This window comes from Suncus etruscus, chromosome 11 (assembly GCF_024139225.1).
Source record: "Suncus etruscus isolate mSunEtr1 chromosome 11, mSunEtr1.pri.cur, whole genome shotgun sequence".
Taxonomy (NCBI): domain Eukaryota; kingdom Metazoa; phylum Chordata; class Mammalia; order Eulipotyphla; family Soricidae; genus Suncus; species Suncus etruscus.
Window position 1 is genome coordinate 36,764,999 of NC_064858.1, and position 20,953 is coordinate 36,785,951.

Below are 20,953 nucleotides of genomic sequence, written 5' to 3' on the forward strand. Positions count from 1 at the left end.
AATAAATCCCATGACAATTATTTCTCTCAATGTCAATGGATTAAATGCACCCGTTAAGAGGAACAGAGTGACAAAATGGATCAAAAACTGAAACCAACCTTCTGCTGCCTACAAGAAACACACCTGAATAGTCAGAATAAACATAGACTAAAAATCAAAGGCTGGAGGAAAATCATTCAAGCAAACAACACCCTTAAAGAAGCGGGGGGTGGCCATACTAATATCAGATGACACAAACTTTATACTCAAAAAAGTTGTAAGGGACAAAGATGGCTATTATGTACTAATCAAGCGATTTGTACAGCAGGAAGAAATCACTCTCCTAAACATATACATACCCAATGAGGGACCAGCAAACTATTTAATACAATTATTGACAAATCTGAAGAAGGATATCAATAATAACACAATAATTGTGGGAGACCTCAACACTGGCTTGTCAACACTTGATAGTCAACCAAATGGAAAAGCAACAAAAATATACTAGACCTGAAAAGAGAAATGGAAGAAAGAGGCCTAGTAGATATATATATAGGACACTCAATCCTCAGAAACCTGGAAACAGATTCTTTTCCAATGTACATGGTTCATTCTCCAGGATAGACCACGTTCTGGCACATAAAACATACCTCCATAAAATCAAAAAGATAGAAATTTTTCAGGCTACCTTTGCTGACCACAAGGCTTTGAAGTTAGATATGAACTATAAACGGACACAGAAGAAAAAATTTAACACCTGGAAATTAAACAGCCTACTACGGAACAACCAGTGGTTCCGATTTGAAATCAAAGAAAAAATAAAAAAAATTTTGGAAACAAATGACAATGAAAACGCATACTATCAGAATGTATGGGATACAGCAAAAGCGGTACTGAGAGGAAATTTTATAGCTTTGCAAGCACACATCAGGAAGTAAGAAGGAGTATACATGAATAGCTTAATGATGCAGCTTATAGAATTAGAAAATGATCAACAAATGAAACTAAAAATAGGGAGACAGAAGGAAATAACATAGCTGAGAGCAGAAATCAATGAAATGGAAACCCCAAAAACCATCCGAAAGATCAACAAAAGCAGAAGTTGGTTCTTTGAAAAAATAAACAAGATTGATAGACCATTGGCAAAACTCACAAAGCAAAAGAGAGAGAGAAACTTGATAAAGTGTTTTAGAAATGAAAAGGGAGAGATCACTACAGATACTGCAGAGATTCAAAGGGTATTCAGAGAATACTTTGAGAAATTCTACGCCACTAAATATGAGAACCTGAACAAAATGGATAGATTTTTGAACTCATATGACCTTCCATGGTTGAATAAAGAAGACATAGCATATCTAAACACCCCATCACTATTGAGGAAATTAAAACTGTAATCAAAAATTTGCCCAAAAACAAAAGCCCAGGCCCTGATGGCTTCACGAATGAATTCTTTCAAATCTTTCAAGAGGAACTACTACCAATCCTGGCCAGGCTCTTTTATGAAATCGAAAAAACAGGAAGACATCCAAATAGCTTTTATGAAGCCAACATCACCTTAACACCAAAACCAGATAGAGATGCTGCCAAAAAGAAAATTGCAGACCAATATCCCTGATGAACACAGATGCAAAGATCCTCAACAAAATCCTGGCAAATAGGATTCAATGCCTCATTAAGAAGATCATCCACTACGATCAAGTAGGTTTCATCCCAGGAATGCAAGGATGGTTTAACATCTGTAAATCTATCAACATAATACACAATAGCAACAACAAGAAAAATAAAAACCACATGATCATATCAATAGATGTAGAGAAAGCATTTGATAAGGTCCAACACCCATTTGTGATCAAAACGCTCAGCAAGATGGGAATGGAAGGAACCTTTCTCAATATAGTTAAGGCCATCTACCACAAGCCAGTGGCAAATATTATCCTCAATGGAGAAAAACTAAAAGCCTTCCCTCTAAATTCTGGCACAAGACAAGGCTGTCCTCTCTCACCACTCCTATTCAACATAGCACTGGAAGTACTTGCTGTAGCGATTAGGCAAGAAAAAGATTTCAAGGGAATCCAGATAGGAAAGGAAGAAGTCAAGCTCTCACTGCAGATGACATGATACTCTACTTAGAAAACCCTAAAGACTCTACCAAAAAGCTTCTAGAAACAATAGACTCATATAGCAAGGTGGCAGGCTACAAAATTAACACACAAAAATCAATGGTCTTTCTATACACCAATAGTAATAAGGAAGAAATGGACATTAAGAAAACAACCCCATTCACACTAGTGCCACACAAACTCAAATATCTTGGAATCAACTTGACTACAACTGTGAAGGACCTATACAAAGAAAACTATAAAACTCTGCTCCAAGAAATAAGAGAGGACACGCGGAAATGGAAACGCATACCCTGCTCATGGATTGGCAGGATTAACATCATCAAAATGGCAATACTCCCCAAGGCATTATACAGATTTAATGCTATCCCTCTAAAGATACCCATGACATTCTTCAAAGAAGTGGATCAGGCACTTTTGAAATTCGTTTGGAACAATAAACACCCTCGAATAGCTAAAGCAATCATTGGGAAAAAGAATATGGGAGGAATTACTTTCCCCAACTTTAAACTTTACTACAAAGCAATAGTTATCAAAACAGCATGGTATTGGAATAAGGACAGGCCCTCAGATCAGTGGAATAGGCTTGAATACTCAGAGAATGTTCCCCAGACATACAATCACCTAATTTTTGATAAAGGAGCAGGAAATCCTAAATAGAGCAGGGAAAGCCTCTTCAACAAGTGGTGTTGGCACAACTGAATAGCCACTTGCAAAAAATTGAACTTAGACCCCAGCTAACATCATGTACGAAGGTAAAACCCAAATGGATTAAAGACCTCGATATCAGAACCAAAACCATAAGATATATAGAACAACACGTAGGTAACAACACTCCAGGACATTGAGACTACAGGCATCTTCAAGGAGGAAACTGCACTCTCCAAGCAAGTGAAAGCAGAGATTAACAGATGGGAATATGTTAAACTGAGAAGCTTCTGCACCTCAAAGGAAATAGTGCCCAGGATACAAGAGCCACCCACTGACTGGGAGAAACTATTCACCCAATACCCATCAGATAAGGGGCTGATCTCCAAAATATACAAGGCACTGACAGAACTTTACAAGAAAAAAACATCTAATCCCATAAAAAAAATGGGGAGAAGAAATGGACAGACACTTTGACAAACAAGAAATACAAATGGCCAAAAGACACATGAAAAAATTCTCCTCATCACTAATCATCAGGGAGATGCAAATCAAAACAACAATGAGGTACCACCTCACACCACAGAGAATGGCTCACATCACAAAGAATGAAAATAAACAGTGTTGGCGGGATGTGGGGAGAAAGGAAATCTTATCCACTGCTGGTGGGTATGCCGTCTAGTTCAACCTTTATGGAAAGCGATATGGAGATTCCTCCAAAAACTGGAAATCGAGCTCCCATAGGATCCAGTTATATCACTCCTAGGAATATACCCTAGGAACACAAAAATACAATACAAAAACCCCTTCCTTACACCTATATTCATTGCAGTACTATTTACCATAGCAAGACTCTGGAAACAACCAAGATGCCCTTCAACAGACGAATGGCTAAAGAAACTGTGGTACATATACACAATAAAATATTATGCAGCTGTCAAGAGAGATGAAGTCATTAAATTTTTCTATACATGGATGTACACGGAATCTATTATGCTGAGTGAAATAAGTCAGAGAGAGAGAGAAAAACGCAGAATGGTCTCACTCATCTATGGGTTTTAAGAGAAATGAAAGACAATCTTGCAATAATAATTTTCAGACATAAATGAGAAAAGAGCTGGAAGTTCCAGCTCACCTCAGGAATCTCACCACAAATAGTGATGAGTTTAGTTAGAGAAATAACTACATTTTGAACTGTCCTAATAATGAGAATGTATGAGGGAAATGGAAAGCCTGTTTAGAGTACAGGTGGGGGTCGGGTGGGGAGGAGGGAGATTTGGGACATTGGTGATGGGAATGTTGCACTGGTGATGGGTGGTGTTCTTTACATGTCTGAAATCCAAAGACAATTATGTATGTAATCAAGGTGTTTAAATAAAATATAAAAAAATAAAAAAGAAGAAGAAAGGGAGGAAGAAATAGAAAGGAAGGGAGGAAGGAAGGAATGGAAATACCATAAGGAGGGAAAACAGTGAAAAGGATTTTTTTAAGACAAGTATATTTTCCTGAAAATAAGGAACCTGTGATTTAGATTTATTTATAACTCTCTTCAAATTGTTTTATATGCTTCAAGAACCAAGACATTTTTGTATGTTTTATTTTGTTACTACAGCTCGAAGTGCTCAGACTTATTTCAGGCTCTGTACTTAAAAATTACTTATGATGGGGCCGGTGAGGTGGCGCTAGAGGTAAGGTGTCTGCCTTGCAAGTGCTAGCCAAGGAAGGACCGCGGTTCGATCCCCCAGTGTCCCATATGTTCCCCTCCAAGCCAGGGGCAATTTCTGAGCACTTAGCCAGGAGTAACCCCTGAGCATCAAATGGGTGTGGCCAAAAACAAACAAACAAACAAAAATTACTCATGACAGTGCTAAAGAGACCACATGTGGTTTTGTGTTTCTGGGGAATTGGCATAGCAAGTGTACCTGTTTATGTATATGTGTGTGTGTGTGTGTGTGTGTGTATGTATATATACATATATACCTGATATATATATACATTCTTGGCAGTTCAAGAACCAAGACAATTTTTGGTCATATTGCCTACATATCTTTCACAGTAGTATTTTAGGTACATATTAACATTGAATCAGGGGAATACCCATCACCAAATTTGTCCTTCCCCCATCCCTATTCCCTTTCTGCAACCCATATCCCCCACCATTACCCCCCGGGGCTGCTAGAGTAGGTGGTCCCCTCTTTGTCTAGCTTACTATTAGTGATCATCTATCTGTTTGGTCCTGGTATCCTCCTTTGTTTCCTCCTCTATTTGAGAGGCGGAGCTAGATAATTCGAGCTATGTGGTTTTGTCTGAAGGAAAGAAAAGCAATAGAATGGGGCAAAAAATAAGAGAAAATAAAAAATAAAAATAAATCAAATAAGCAGAAAGTGGGCAGAGTCCTTCCAGAGGCACTCAACCTCAGTTTGAGAGAGAAGATGAAAATGGTAATTGAAACACCACAACAATACAGAAAGAAATATCAAATTAAGTATCCAGTGAGCACTATAGCAATAAAGACAAGCACCACACAATAGTCTCGGTTTTGAAATCAAACATGCCAAAGTGCAAAAAGAAAGAGAAAGATAAAATAAAATACAATAAAATTGGAGACATCAATTTCAATATCTACACCAAAATAAGGATGTCAAAAAAAACACAATTGATCAATCAATATATATATATATATATAGATAGATATATATATATATGGAAAAATGATTATTTTGTGCTTTTTTTCTTTTTTCTCCAATAGGCACAGTATCTATGGGGATATTATAGAGGGAATTTCCTTGGCCTAGGAGATACAGGGTTTCTCCACCCCTGAAGTATACTGTCATGGGATTAACTATAGACTCCTTGCATGATCATTTACTCTCCCCTCGGTGCTTTTGTGGTGTATGGAAAATTTCTGCTTCATCGTGTATGGCAAAATCAGACCTCTGTATCTAGAGATCTTGGTGTCTGTACAGCTCAAGGAATGGAGCTTATGATGAAGTCTTTCTCTGTGGAAGAATCAAGACATTTAATAAAGTTTTCAAGAAGGAACAATGTGTCACAAAAACTATTTTTTAATAATTGAATCATATTATATAATTAAATATGTTGTAAACATAAAGTTTGAATATATATGATTATTTATATTTTTCTATTAAATATTTGCTCTTCTTAATGCTGATTTGGAAATTTACCATCAGGTCCTATTTTTGCTAGTTTCTATTGGAAAAAACATCAAAGCCTGTCAGACAGATTTGGCCTTTTGAGTTTCCATAAAATTGAAATGGAGGATGCAATGGAAGCAATGGAAATAGGTGTGCACTTTATTTTTGTTCTTAGTTTTCAGTATAAAATTTTGTACATCACTGCTATGTAGTTGAGACAAGAGTGTTGTGTGTGTCAGTATATAAAGAAGATTCTACATACATGCTGATGTATATTGTGATGGTTCATGTGGTAGTCAATCTAAAAGGTGATTTTCCAAGAAAAGGCACATCCCTTAAAACCAATATTAAAAAAACTTAGTAAATACATGTGTAAAATACATATATCTATCTACATATTTATGTATCATCTTTGAAATATATCCATGCATTATGAAACTTTAAGAATCATCAAAACGGGAACATTTTTAAGCTAGATCAATGGAATGTTTCTCAGTCAAGTAACATTTTTAGAAATGCCTTTGTTAGATTTCTAAATGTGCGTGTCTTTTGCTTCAGCTTCCTAATTATAAGCAAATATTCAGCATAAAACATAAATTTAAAATGTATTTCAAAAAAATTGAACCATTTCCCCTATTTTTACTAAGGCACAGTGTTTTTTCAATCTAGTGCACAATAGAAGGTTGGACATCCAATGTGCTGGCACCACAGCCACCAGCAGGTATGAAATTCCCTGCACCTGGTCTCATGGTCCTGCCCTCCACGTCCCCTTGTAGCTCAGTTTTGGATGCACAGAATCAAGTAAGAAATGTTCAAACCTGATTCCCAAGTCCTCTCCGCCCTGCCTCCATCAGCCCCTGCTCCAGTAATGTGCAGTCAGGTTGTCTCTCTGCAGACCCGGACCTGTGGCTCCACGGGGTAATCTGTGCAATCAGGATATGGCTGATATAAAATGAAATAAGAGTGCACTTTATACAGCATAAGTCAGTATTCTGAATAAATCACTGCTTCAGATTCATGATCTGTGCAAAAACCAAGATCGCTAACTACAGAAAACTGATTTTGACAACAATGACTGAGCATAACTTATTCTGGAACCAGTAAGAAGGTTGTAGCCTAAACTTTGGCCTATGATCTGCCCAACAATCAAGAGCTCTAATTCCAGAAGTCTGACTGTGACAACTGCGACTGAGCAGAACTTCTGGAAACATAATGAAAGACTATATCCTAGGCGTTGCCCTAGGATCGATGCAAAAACCAAGATCACCAATTACAGAAGAATGATTAAAACAGGGATGGAACAGAACTTCTAGAAACGTAAAGTAAGACTATCCTAGGCTTCATCCTATGACTGTGCGAAAAACAAGACCTCTAGTTACAGAGTCCTGTTTTATCATCTACAACTGAGCAGAAAGTTTCCTGGCACCATAAAAAGACATGGAGAAGGGCCCAGAGAGATAGCACAGCGGTGTTTGCCTTGCAAGCAGCCGATCCAGGACCAAAGGTGGTTGATTCGAATCCCGGTGTCCCATATGGTCCCCCGTGCCTGCCAAAGCTATTTCTGAGCAGACAGCCAGGAGTAACGCCTGAGCATCGCCGGGTGTGGCCCAAAAACCAAAAAAAAAAAAGACATGGAGAAGTGAAAAAGTGTTGCAAGTCAGCCCCTGAAGAGGTTGACTGATGAAGGGATGGATGATGAGGTCTTTCCCTCCAGCTCGGAGCACGCATCTGCCACCCCATCCAGCCGATGGTTCTGAGGTGAAGCGGCTAGTAAAAGGCTAGCAGACAGTCAGTCAGACTTGTGGAAATATTAGCTTTATTCGGTGGGCAAGACTGAAGTCTAAAGCCTCAGCATCAGTTCCTGCCAAAAGCCTCTCGCCTTCCACAGACCCTTGTTTTTATCCCCCAGAATCAGGCACCACCCAATGGTGGGATCAGATACCACCCAATAGTGGAAACAGAATCAGGTACTACCCTAGGGTGGGGGCAGAATGCCAGGTCACACCCTAGGATAGGGCACAATCACCGATCAGGTTAGGGTCAGTAACATAATAATCCCCTAAAATATTTACATACACAACAAAAAAGAACATGTACGGAGCCTGTAGTTATTCCCATGAGAGTATGCTTCAAGGGTGGAGAAACCCTGAATCTCTTAGGCTGAGGGAACTCACTTTCCTATCTCCCCAATATTTACTGTGCCTGTGCAAAAAAAAAAAAAAAAGCACACTTTTTTTTCTTTTTTCCCCCTCTCAGTTTCATGCTTGTGATTATTGTTGGTCATTGCTTTATTGCTGTGGTGCTTTTTCTGTTCTCAATGGTTTGTTTTATTTTGTTGTTGTTATTGTTTTTAATATATATTTATTTAAACATCTTGATTACAAATATGATTGTGATAAGGTTTCAGTCATGTAAAAATCACCCCCCTTCACCAGTGCAACATTCCCACCACCAATGTCCCAAATCTCCCTCCATCGCACCCTACCCCCACCTGTACTCTAGACAGGCGTTCCAGTTTCCTCATTCATTCACATGGTTATGGTAGTTCTCCATGTAGTTATTTCTATAACTGCACTCACCACTCTTTGTGGTGAGCTTCATGAAGTGAGCAGGAAGTTCCAGCCCTTCTCTCATTATCTCTGAGGATTGTTTTAAAAATGACATTTATTTTTCTTAAAACCCATAGATGAGTGAGACTATTCTGCATCTCTCTCTCTCTCCCTCTTACTTATTTCACTCAGCATGATAGATTCCATGTACATACATGTATAGGAAAATTTCATGACTTCATCTCTCCTGATGGCTGCATAATATTCCATTGTATATATGTACCACAGTTTCTTTAGCCATTCATCTGTTGAAGGGCATCTTGGTTGTTTCCAGAGCCTGGCTATTGTGAATACTGCTGCAATAAATGTAGGTGTGAGGAAGGGATTTTTGTATTCTATTGTATTGTATTCTTGTGTTCCTAGGGTAAAATTCAAATGGATTAAAGACCTTGATATTAGACCTGATACCATAAGGTATATAGAACAACACATAGACATTGAGACTAAAGGTATCTTCAGGGAGGAAAATGCACTTTCCAAACAAGTGGAAGCAGAGATTAACAGATGGGAATACATTAAGCTGAGAAGCTTCTGCACCTCAAAAGAAATAGTGTCCAGAATACAAGACCCTCCCACCATGTGGGAGAAACTATTCACCCAATACCCATCAGATAAGAGGCTAATATCCAAAATATACAGGGCACTGACAGAAATTTACAAGAAAAAACATCTAACCCCATCAAAAAATGGGGAGAAGAAATGAACAGACACTTTGATAAAAAAGAAATACAAATGGCCAAAAGGCACATGAAAAAATGCTCCTCATCACTAATCATCAGGGAGTTGCAAATCAAAACAACGATGAGATACCATCTCACACCACAGAGATTGGCATACATCACAAAGAATGAGAACAAGCAGTGCTGGCGGGGATGTGGAGAGAAAGGAACTCTTATTCACTGCTGGTAGGAATGCCGTCTAGTCCAACTCTATGGAAAGCAATATGGAGATTCCTCCAAAAATTGGAACTTGAGCTCCCATTCGACCCAGCTATTGTTGTAGTTTGTTTTTCATTTTTTTGTTTTTTTTTCTTTTTTATCATGTCTTTCTTCTTTTTTCCCTTTCTTTTAAATTGATATTTATAACCTATAAATGGACTTCTCCATTTTTTTGTTTGCTTTTTGTTTTTATTGGGTTTTTTGTTTGTTTTTGGTTTTTTTCCTTTGCTTTCTTTTCTTTTTCCTTTTTTTTATTCTCTTTTTTTTCTTTTCCTTTCAAACAAAATCATATAACTCGAAATATCTTGTTTTGCCTCATAAATTGAGTGGAAAAAATAGATGGTACCATGACCAAACCGTGTATAAACATTGAGTAGAAATAAAAAAAAATTGATCAGACTTAAACACCAAATCTAAAGCCAATGACAACAGAATAGATACCCAATCTACAACAAGCTAGACACAGAAGGGACCACTTATATTAACAGCCAGGGGGGCACAGGAAGGAGATATGGAATGCATGCTGGGAACAGGGTTGAAGGGAGGACAACACTGGTGGTGGGAATTCCCTTGATTCAATGTCACTAATGTGCCTAAAATATCACTGTGAAAGATCTGTAATTCACTTTAGTCACAATAAAAATTATTGGAAAAAAAGAAAAAAGTAACTCTATAGCCCAATTACCTTTCTTTAAAAATTAATTTCTGGGGCCGGAGAGATAGCATGGAGGTAAGGCATTTACCTTTCATGCAGAAGGTCATCGGTTCGAATCCCGGCGTCCCATATGGTCCCCCGTGCATGCCAGGAGCAATTTCTGAGCACGGAGCCAGGAAAAACCACTGAGCACTGCCGGGTGTGACCCAAAAACCACAAAAAAAAAAAAATTAATTGCTTACTTATTATCTTGGATTTATTCATCTCTACTACTTTTAATCTTTTTCTGAATTAGAAATAGGTAGATTTAAAGTACAATATATAGAAATACTAGATTTTATATTTAAATTTAGACTTTAAAAAATAAAGTAAAATATATATTTTTTGGAGCGGAGCACACCCCACAGTGCTCAAAGGTTATTCCTTGATCTGTACTCAAAAATTGCTCCTGACAGGCTAAGGGGACCATCTGGAATGTTGGGGACCAAACCCAGTTTGGGCACATGCAAGACAATGCAAAACTCACTGTGCTATCACTTTGGCTCCTAAATATGTATTTTTAAATAAATAAAAATAGCTATGTAGATATGCATATATATGAAAGACATTAACAGCTGCCAGAAATGTATAAAAGTATGATTTAATACTTATGAGATAAATATAAATAATCATTTCTGAGTTCCTAAAATTATTAATAAAATTATTTTCAGTTGAAATAATCTACTTGTATGATTCTTTAATTGCTCTTTGTTTCAGTCACTGGATTCATGCCTTTAAAATATCTAATAGAGGGTAGAAAAAAAGGGAAGAGGCAGGTGAGAAAAAAGTAGAATTAAAAAATGTAATAAAGCATACAGTGAATATCACACAGTAGAAAGTATGTGTTGAATGGAAAATATATTTGTTAAATAAATTATAAGTCAAATTTTTAACATAATTTAAATTTTAAATAAGAGAACTAAACTAATTTAAAATTTTCTGGAGTACAAAGGTATATAACCAGAGTAGTTTAGTAGTAAGTGATATATTACAGTTTTCATACAGTTTCATACAGTTTTAACAGTAGATGAATATAAATATTTGGATGCTTGTGAATTGGCAGCAATATATACAAGTTGTATGATAATTATTCCCATAGATAGGATTAAATTAGAATATTTTCTAAATTGAGACTGATAAGGTAAATCTTTTCCTAAATCCATATAAAAATTCCAGTAAGTTACAATAATACTAAGAAAGCTTAAAATTCTAAAGAAAAAAAAAAAAAGCTCCTTTTGAGTGATAAAACAACATTTACTTCTATTGTGCTCCTAAAGATACTGGTACATTGTTTCTATTGTGATTTATGTCATCTCCAATTTAAACCCCTCCCTCATTTCCCTAATTATCTTTAAGATAAAAACAATTTTCTAAACAAGTCTTATGAGGCTCTATACCCCAAACTCTTGCTAAATGTAGTCTAATTTCTTCTGAGATCTTCTTTATTTAATTTGCTCTCATTACAGTGAATATTTTTCAGGATTTTAATATTCATTTTCAGCTCTTCACTTTCAAAAACTTACTACTCTATAATTTCGATCCAATTAATATTTACAAAATATTCATATTTCAGTTTGAATAATACTTTCTCAGAAACTTAATCTCAGATTTCTCTAAAAACATTCTCAGCACACTAAATATTTATTTTATAGCATATAACACAATTGTAAATGTAAATTTATTTGTGTATTAGTTTCCTTAATGTCTACATCCCCAAAACACTGGAAATTCTAGAAATGAAGAGATGTTTCTCAGTGAACATCATTGCATTTCCACTATTGAGCATACCATACGCAATTCAGTAAATATATATTTTACTGAATAAATGATCAATATGCTTTGGAAAATTGGTTAGGAACAGATTAAAAACACTTTTTTTTTTTGTTTTTGGGTCACACCTGGGGGCACTCAGGAGTTACTCATGGCTCTATACTCAGAAATCGCCCCCTGGCAGGCTCGGGGGACCATATGGGATGTTGAGATTCGAACCACTGTCCTTCTGCATGCAAGGCAAATGCCTTACCGCTGTGCTATCTCTCTGGCCCCCAGATTGAAAACACTTCTACTAAATAAACAATAATGTGATAATAATATCCGTTGAAAATAGATATGAGAGCCATGAGGATCAGTACATAGTAGGAAGTTTGCTACAAATAGTGGAGAAATGCAGTTAGGGCATTGGTATATATGAAGGGACAAATATGACAATGATAGTTGGAACTGATCACTAGGGACAATAACTGGGTGCTGGATGGAGATAAAGTGATATGCATGGTACTCATTCATTAGCAATAATGTAAACCTCTGTGTCTAAAAGGGCAGGAGAGGGGCAGGGAAACTGGGACATTGGAAAAGTTCATGAGCGAAGGGTGGTGTATATTACTTTGTAATCCTGGAGTTTAAATATGAATGAATAAATAAATAAATAAACATCCTTCTATCATTTCAGTAACTATTTTCTCTTGTGATGGCCATGATGTCATTTTAAAAACACTTCTACATAAATTGGACTTTATAAAAAAGTTTCACTGTCAATTGCAACAGAATTAAAATATGGATTGAGTGCAATAATTGCTTATATTTTTTGTGGAAAGAAACAGCATTCTTGTGTAAACTTCTTTAGTATGATTTAGCCATATAAGTGGGCGATTTATGAAGAAAAATATAAAGTATGAGATAATCCTCATCATATTAAGAAAAGGTACAATTTCTTGACATATAAAGTATATATGAAGGAATAAAAATTTCTATTACCAAAATAAATGTGTTACTTTTCAATCATCTTGAGTTCTGGATTTTTCTCTACAATAATAAGCAATTAAACTTTAATATAACTTTCTCTATATTTATTTTGTTTTTGTTTTTGCTTTTGGACCACACCCAGTGTTGCTCAGGGGTTACTCCTGGCTGTCTGCTCAGAAATAGCTCCTGGCAGGCACGGGGACCATATGGGACACCAGGATTCGAACCAACCACCTTTGGTCCTGGATCGGCTGCTTGCAAGGCAAATGCCACTGTTCTATCTCTCCGGGCCCCTATATTTATTTTTTATTTTCAGCTTTTTTTTCTTTAGATGTTAGGTACTAATTCAATTGCCACTTTTTTTTTTACTACAGGTCTGATATCCTAACCCCAAATATAAATTAGAATTTCAATCTGCTCTGTAAAATATTAATTTTTCCAGAAAAAATTATTAGAATATTTTCCCATTTTAATGTGCCTATGCAAAAGAGAAACAGTACCACAAGATACTGTTGGTGCATCAGGTCCGAGATTCCCCATAACTTGGTTCAAACATGAATTCTCTACAGAGATATTCTTCTATAGGCATTGCTTATAAAACAGATCTCAATGGGGAAAAAAATGAACAATCAAATAAAAAAATCAGTGGGCAAAATTGTCACTATATAATAGGATATTCAGAAAAGAGTTACAGATGTTAAGGTAATACATCTGGGATATACAAAGGAGATACACATGTCCCTTTTATGTCTTAGAGATAGTCAAGGGGGAGAGTGTTGTTTCCTGGACACCACTTTGGTCTGTGATTTGGCCATCTAGAGTCTGTAAGCAACTCGCAGTACCTCATATCAGGAAATGTCCTTGGGGCATCTTGGAAACTGGTTATGGTAGCAAGCACAGGTATCCAGCGAAGGGAGTTGGGAGATAGGAGTCCACTGATAATAGATTGATAGGAACAGAGTTTTGATTTCTTCTCAAGCAGAGAGTCTTTTTTTTTTTTTTTCATTTTGGAAGCTGACTGGCAGTTAGCTTGAGAGAGGATATTAATCTGCTTCATAAAGAGCAAAGAGTTGAGGGTAAAAATGGTTTCATGTGGGTGGTAGACAGGGTGAGAGTAAAGGACTAGAAATGAGCCTGTAGGGTAGAGAGACAATGAAGGGAGAAAATAATACAACATAGACATTTTGTATATTTTTTTTGTTTTGTTTTTGTTTTTTGGGCCACACCCGGCGGTGCTCAGGGGTTACTCCTGGCTGTCTGCTCAGAAATAGCTCCTGTCAGGCACGGGGGACCATATGGGACACCGGGATTCGAACCAACCACCTTTGGTCCTGGATTGGCTGCTTGCAAGGCAAACGCCGCTGTGCTATCTCTCCGCGCCCACATTTTGTATATTTTAAACATAGATGGACCACCATGATATCCTATTAAACTACTTGTACTGCATAATGAAAGTGGATTAACTGATATGATATTCACATAGATGGACCACCATGATATCCTATTAAACTACTTGTACTGTATAATGAAAGTGGATTAACTGATATAATATTCAACAAATTTTTAAAAAAAATTTTTGTGGGGGGGGGGCTTTTGCCCCCGCGCAGTTTCAAAATGGGAATAGAGAAGGCTGCGGGGGGCACCCGGGGCTGCTTCTTCCCCTAATCTTGGATTTTTTCCATTTTCTAAGTCATCTTTTATTTCTTCTTTAGGTGAGTTAATAGTTTTCAAAAAGTGTATATCTTACCTAGATTACTCGGGTCCTTATAATATCACATTGAGAAGAATAGGAAAGAAATATGGTGAGTGAAAGAAGTAGTATGTCTGTCTCAAATACAGTCAGGGGGTAGGGGAGGAGGAAGATGGGGGAACATTTGTGGTGGGAAGGTAGCACTAGTGAAAGGTGCTCTTTAGTATAACTGAAATCCAACTACAAACATGTTTGTAATCATGCTACTTAAGTAAAATGTTATTTAAAAAAAAAAGAGGCCGATGAGAGTTTACAGGGCAGAAGGATACAGTGGCAATGTAAGCTATAACATATCTATATATCTCACCACATAACCAATAAAACTGAATCATGAGATTCAAACTACAACAAAATTCAAATTTTAAATTGCTCCTGACAGGTAGGTTGACGGGGGTGTAAGAATAGGGGACATTAGTGGAGAGAAGTTGATACACATGATAGGACTGATGTTGGAATGTTATATGCTTAAAATTTAACTATAAGTGATGTCTTAAATTGTGGTATTTTTAGAAAAATCTTAAAGTAAAAACACAAGACTTGTACATTCAACTAATTTTGCATGTATTCAAGAATTACTCACTATTTCCTAGATCACAAGATTTTCTTCTAAATCTTGTCAGTTAATGAAAATTCCTTTCAATCCCTGAGATAACAACATTTTCATTTCTGTTTTTTGTTTTGTTTTGTTTTGGGGGGGTTGGGCCACACCCGTTGATGCTCAGGGGATACTCCTGGCTATATGCTCAGAAATCTCTCCTGGCTTGGAGGGACCATATGGGACTCCAGGGGATCAAACCACGATCAGTCTAGGCTAGCTCTTGCAAGGCAGATGCCTTACCTCTAGCGCCAGTACTCTGACCCCAGCATTCTCATTTCTAACATTTAATGATTTAAACAAAAAAAATTTAATACTGGGGGGCCAGAATGATGGCGCAGCTATAGAGCATTTGCCTTGCATATGGCTAACCCTGGATAAACCACGGTTCAATCCCCCAGGATCCCATATTGTTCCCCAAGCCAGGAGGGATTTCTGAGCACATAGCCAGGAGTAAACCCAGAATGTCACCAGGTGTGGCCCAAAAAATAAAAATAAATAAATAAATAAAATTAATAAATTAACACCATGCATTGTTTAAATAAAATGCCATGAATCAGGTAAAAAAATGAAAGAATTATTCTACAGTATAATCTGCTGTCCAACTCATAAATGACTCCTGCGGGTTTATTAGTAAAAAGTGTAAACTTAACCAGTGAAGGAACTCAAAGTTCAAGTAGGAAACATTGAAAGGAAACACAAGCATATATTTAAATTCACTGGAATCTATAACGAAGAGTTAGAAAAATAAATAAGGGACTATCTGAGACACTATCATACACAGGAACATATGATAACCAAAAAAGATTGTCACTGACAAAATTAAAGGAATAACAAAGCATGCAAGTAAAAAAAAATATTGGTGGAGCAAGACTGGGGGATTAATTCATGGTGCTATTTCGCCCACCTCAGTATTTCTATGTGCAGCCTTAGAATCTTCCTGAGCACCTCCAGATCTACAGTGGCCCGAGATCCCCTACAGTACCTTTGTGCCAGAACATCACACCTTTATCTTCATACACTTCTGTTAAACCTTAGGATATACTGACCAAGGATTGCCATATACTTAGTCCTCCAGAGCATGACTAGAAGCATACTTATTCACCTCACCTAGAATATATTAAGTATTAGTATGATAGTGGCTTGTAGACATAGCACCAAAGTATTTCTCAACAAAAAGATAAAATACCAAAATATGAAGATCCTAAAGTAAAAACTCCATAGGCAAACATTTGAAGCTTAATTTTATTTAACTATTTTCTGTTAGAGCTTTCTGCCATAGTGGGTTAAAAGTTTATTGTTGTTCATCATATAAAATGAACTTCAATTCCTTCAAGTGACAGGTGAAAGTATTTAAAGAGGGGATATGTTTGTTCCATGTTGTTCTTTTGATCTGGATATAATCAAAAAGTATGTGTGTGTGCAATAGCATTTAGAAAAGTGAAAGGCTTTTTTCTCCAGAAGACAAGCATACAGATTATTCTTTGGAGTTAAATACTTGCCTATGTTTCATTGTCTGGTTTAAACTTCACAGGAGGTATTTTATATTTTCATCAGGATATTAAGATTCTAGAAAAGTTGAGTTTTCAGGCACAGAATGGCAGAGTTTCTGGGATAAAAGAAATTGTTCCAGATAACTTTGTCTCTGAGGCAAATGTTTACTGAAGAACAGCCATTAATTAACCTTGGGACAATAAGACCCTTTTCCTGTTCTATCTCTAGTTAATAATGCATGACTAAAAGTCATGCTTTAACTGTAAATCAGGGCAAGCAAAACATACCATAGACTTATTTTTCTCTCAAGTCCAATGCTTGATGTGTGCTGTTTTACTATTCCCACTTGGGGCAGCACATCGAATGTTATCTTTGAAAATGTGCTAACAAGTCAGAAAGGATTGAGGCTTTGTATTACATTTTTATTACAACTGAGGATTTTGAGAAGTGAAATCTGATGTTGCTTACTCAGAATATAATAGTAAAACAAAATAGTAAATAAAAATATGACAATAGAATTTATCTTATATGGTAGAATTAATGCCTTAATCTGGCATGAGTTACTTTCATTTATGGTATACTTATTATATTATATTTTTATTTATATGTATTTTATTTTTATTTATTTATATTTTAATTTAAATATATTGTGGTGATGTTCAACATTTTTTCAACCTTACATTTTGTTATGAACTGCATTTCAGTTGGGGTACATATTTCTCCTTTATATTTTGGTCTTTCCTCTCTCTTCTTTCTCTCATAAAACTATTATATTCTAGGTTTTTTTCTCAAGAAGATTTATATAATCAAACTGATATTTGGAAAGTACTTGAATAATCCTATAATAAATGTTGTGAAGATCTCTGTCATTGCCTTAAAATGTGTCAAACTGTAATGAATAATATGAAGAGAAGCACTACAATTTTTTGATATAATTTTTATTTTGATCATAGTGGCTTACATATTTTTGAGAATAATATTTTAGGTACATATTTACATAAAATCAGGGGGGATTCCCATCACTGATTTGTCCTCCCTACACCTCCGTTTTCATCCTACCTCCCATATCCTCCTCCCTCACCCCTAGGGCTGCTAGAATTTGTGGTCCCCTCTGTACCTAGCTTACTACTTAGTAGTCTTGCACCTGTTTGGCTTGGTGCGTCCCTTATTTCCCTCTCTAACTGGGAGGCAGGACTAGATAGTTCAAGTTATGTGGTTTTGTTTGAAGAAGAGAAAAGTAATAAACTGGGGTAAAAGTCTAATACACCGAAAATGGGTGGAAACCTTCTAGAGGCTCTCATCATTGGTTTGAGAGACGAAGGAAAAAAGAAGGTGAAACACCTTAACAGTACAGAAAGAAGTGTCAAATATCCAGTGAGGACTCCAACAATAATGATAAGCACCACAAAAAAAAAAAAAAAAAAAAAAAAAAAAAAAAAAAAACATGGTCTTGAGATAAGAAACATGGCAGAGCACATAAAGAAAGAAAAGAAAAGAAGAGAAAAAAACTAAGTATAAATGGGGACAACAACTTCAATAACCACACCAAAACAAAGAAATCGACAAAAAGTAGATAGGTAAATAAAAATAAAAAATAAAAATAAATGAAGATAAAAAATAATATATAAAAATAAAAAGTGTTTTGTGCTTTTTCTTTTTTCCCTCCTGCACTGGCACAGTAAATATTGGGGTCATTCGAAAAGGAATTCACTTGGTCTAAGAGATATGGGGTTTCTCCACCCTTGGAGTATATTGTCATGGGATTAACTATAGAATCCATTCAGGTTCATTTACTCTCCCCGTGGTGCTTTCATGGTGTTTGGAAGACTTCTGCTCCGTCCTGGGTGATAAAATCAGACCTCTGTATCTAGAGATCTCAGTATCTGCACAGGTCCAGGAGTGGGACTTATGATGAAATCTTTCTTAGAAGTTCTATTCCCTCAGTGTCATTTTAATCCATCTTCTGTGATTGGTGGTCTTTGTCTTTGCACTGATCCTAGGATGGCACCTAGGATAGCGTCTTTCGTTGTGTTTCCAGAAGCCCCATTCTGTTATAATTGTCTCTGCCAGACCTTTGGAACTGAAGATCATGGTTGTTGTGCAGATCATAGTTCAAACCCTAGACTAGGGCTTTTTTATTGGTCCCAAGATATATACAGTCTGGTCATGGTTCTAGCAGCCAGTCATCTGTAAATCGCGATCTTGGCTTTTGGACCTACCAAAGGGTGACAAGTCTTCTGATTTTGTCTTATCGTTAGCTGGTAGGGTAGGATAACCTGCTCTTAGGTCAAGTTGTTCCCATTTTCCTCATTGTCAGGATATCATATTAGAGCTGGCACTTGTTAGTGACCCAGCAGTATTAAGGCTGTCCCGGATGGAATTTGTTTTCTGTAGCTGTTGTGAAGAACTGTGCTGTTTCTATGTCTGGGATCCAGGGTTCAAGGCTGGACGGATGGTGTCTAATCACCTGAGGTCTAAATTGGGCCCTTGTGACATATTTTTAAGGTAGGAGATATCCCTGTATTGTAAACAAGTATGATTTCCTATCCCTAGTAGATAAGAGCTCTTTTTTATATGTAAGATTTCCCCATTTTTTTAGTGTGCCTTTGCAGGGAGAAATGGTGCTACATTATATTGTTGGTGCATTTGGGGGTGGACAGAGAAGAAAACAGAAACAGGTTACACACCCAAAAAAGATAAAAATAGGAATAAAATATATGTGCTCACATATGTCTATGTAGAACAAACATTTTTAAAAAATGAATTAAAGTATTTAAAGGAACAAAGTGATGCAAAAGACTACCTTACTTTTGGGGAAAAGCAGGTAAAGAGGTGGGTAATACAGGTCTTATACTTATGTTGGAAGTACAGATTTTCCCATTGTCATTTAGATTTTTCTTGTGGTGTGTGGGTTCCCAGGCACCTTTCCATTACACCCCCTGACCTTCTTGAGATTGGCAAAAGATTTGCAGCAGGGAGGTCTTGGAAGAGTTCTTGCATTGGGGATACTTTTGGAGCTAAGTTTGGTTTCAAGTAACAGTCCATGTTAGGGGGAGTTGGTAGGGAGGGCTGAGCAGAATGAGTTCGCAGGGGAGTTGGCTGCCTTTTCTTGCAGGGGACGAGGTGTGTGTTTGACTGAGTGTCCCTTCACTTGGGTACTGGGTACTGGTTCGTTGGGGTAGGAGGTCAGTCTTGATGCCTAATGGATTAAGGACTGAGGGTGAAGAGTATTAATACGGTGGGGGGTCTGGATCAGATTGAGGGATGAAGAGATAGTTGGATTTCCAAAGGGGGAAAGGGGAAAGTAATTGGAACGATATAGAAAAGATTAGCATGGCCCCTGCACAAGGATGATACGCAAATTTGTGAAGCATTCCATATTTAATATATATATATATATATACACACACACACAATGTGGTCTCACTTATTATTAGTAGGTTTATTATCTTATAACTCAAAAGTACTAATATTGTTGATGTTTTTAAGAGATTATTTAGTTTAAACTAAAAATATGCATCTGAATGATGGCTTAACTTCTAATTCATCTTTCTTCCAGAGTTCTAAATGATCTCTTTTAAAATTTTAGTGCTTCTCATGACCAGTCAGACCACCGAAGCAGCAACTGTGATGTTAAACTACAGGCCCTACTCATCGAACACATTCAAGCAAACTAGCATTCCCTTGCTATTTTCTCCTCTCTTCTCACTACTTTCCTTTTTATTTTTCTTTTCCTTTCTTCTCTTTTTCCAACAGAACCACAGAGCTTGAGTCATCTTGCTTTGCCTCATAAATTGAGGGGTGGGGGGGAATGTAGATGGCACCAGGAGCAAACAGTGGCTTGAACATTAAGTGGAAATAAGAAAATAATTAGTCCTAAACACCAAATATAATGTAATCAACAGAATCAAGATACACAATCTAAAAGTATAAATATACAAATATATACAAAAAGGACAGGCTACACTAGCAGTCTAGGATGCAAAGGGGAGAGATCTGGGATGCATGCTAGAAACAGGGGTGGAGGGAGGACAACACTGGTGGTGGGAATAGCCCTGATTCACTGTCACTATGTACCATAAATATTTTTGTGAAAGGTTTATATTTCACATTGGTCACAATAAAAAATGTTAAAAAAAAAAAGAGTAAAGGAAGTTAACCATACTCCAGGGCATCTTTTCTTTCCCTCCCTGTGACAGTCTTTCATCTTATTTCTACTCTGTGCTCAA

The 20,953-nt window shown here is 36.7% G+C and overlaps 1 non-coding gene across 1 annotated transcript; it reads left to right on the forward strand.

Annotated features, from left to right (window-relative positions):
* The first annotated feature begins 20,005 nt into the window (after positions 1–20,005).
* On the forward strand, positions 20,006–20,109 carry LOC126023650 (U6 spliceosomal RNA). The gene has a single exon (XR_007500754.1). It is a non-coding gene; the product is annotated as a U6 spliceosomal RNA (small nuclear RNA).
* The last annotated feature ends 844 nt before the right edge of the window (positions 20,110–20,953 follow it).